Source organism: Nomascus leucogenys, chromosome 20, assembly GCF_006542625.1.
Source record: "Nomascus leucogenys isolate Asia chromosome 20, Asia_NLE_v1, whole genome shotgun sequence".
NCBI lineage: Eukaryota > Metazoa > Chordata > Mammalia > Primates > Hylobatidae > Nomascus > Nomascus leucogenys.
This window is the reverse complement of record NC_044400.1, coordinates 67617686-67619083: the sequence shown is the minus strand read 5'-3', so window position 1 is coordinate 67619083 and position 1398 is coordinate 67617686. Positions and strand designations below refer to the sequence as shown.

Genomic DNA, 1398 nt, shown 5'->3' with positions numbered 1-1398 from the left:
AGCCTCAGCTATGGGCTTGTGCCACCACACTCGGCTAATTTTTGTAGTGACAGGAGTCTCACTATGTTATCCAGGCTGGTCTCCAAGTCCTGGGCTCAAGTGATACTACTGCCTCTATTTCCCAAAATGCTGGGATTACAGGTGTGAGCCACTGCTCTTGGCCCAGGGTAGTATTAAAGGAAGATCCCAGACCTGACAGAGATGAAAATAAGAGAAAAGATGATTTGTCTCCTTTATTTTGGAAGCAGAAGAATGCCAAGAAGTTCTTTAAAAGGTAAGTGGTTGGCCATTAATAATCACCTGGGCTGGGAGTGCAGTGATTGTGGGACTTTGCATAATTTGAATGTTTATTTTATTCTAATATTTTTCCAAGAAGAAGCCATAATTTTATTTATGATAGAAACAGGTATAAATTTCCAACCAAGTTGCAGTTATTCTTTTGAAACACACACAAAAAAGTCATTTTCAGGTGGTCACATTAATTCCATAATAGCAGTTACAATATCATTACTGTAGTTCTTCAGGACTCTGACTGCCTTTGCTCTCAACACATTTGCTTGTGACATGACCAATTCTACATCCTTAACTTCCAGACCTGTATCATCAACCTCTTCCTCTCCAGTCTCCTCTTGTACAGTTGGAGTCTGTGTGTATTATTGAATGTTTAAGACAGCTCACTCTCCGTCTCAGCAGGTGCTAACCATGCTTGTTAAGGTAAATCCTTGATCTTGGCTTCCCCCAAAAACACACACATAGGTATCCGAAGCAGGGTTCTTGTAGACATCTGGTTTTGTGATGACAAAGAAGATATTCTTAGATTTCCAGTAGTGACTGTAGTAACCCCTGTAATCTATGGAAGACCAAGTTTGGACATAGCCTTACGTGCCTTCTTTTCACTCTAACTCTGTTTTGCTTTACTGATTGACACTCATTGATTTCAGCTGCTGCCAGCTGGGCTGCTTGTGTGGTGTCTCTGTGGAATCCCGTTCCTCAAGCTCTGGTACTGATTTATCACTGTCAGGTTCTGTTCCAGACCCGATCTCCACCTGGGGCTGTGGCAACTCCTGCTCTGTAGCAGGAATAGTTTCTGTGGCTTCACCAGGCATTTAGTGCAGGGAACATGAGACCAGGATGGTGGCAGAAAGACAGCCAGCAAAAAGGCAGCAGTTTCTTTTTTAAAAAAAACTAAATGGGCCAGGCGGGGTGGCTCATGCCTGTAATCTCACACTTTGGGAGACTGAGACGGGCGGATGATGAGGTCAGGAGTTTGAGACCAGCCTGGCCAACCTGGTGAAACCCCATCTCTACCAAAGATACAAAAAATTAGCCGGGTGTGGTGGCACATGCCTGTAATCCCAGCTAGTTGGGAGGCTGAGGCAGGAGAAATCTCTTGAACCT

At 44.1% G+C, this 1398-nt stretch overlaps 1 pseudogene; it reads right to left on the bottom strand.

Annotated features, from left to right (window-relative positions):
* Positions 1–473: 473 nt before the first annotated feature.
* Positions 474–1106, bottom strand: LOC100583121 (annotated as a pseudogene).
* Between the last annotated feature and the right edge of the window lie 292 nt (positions 1107–1398).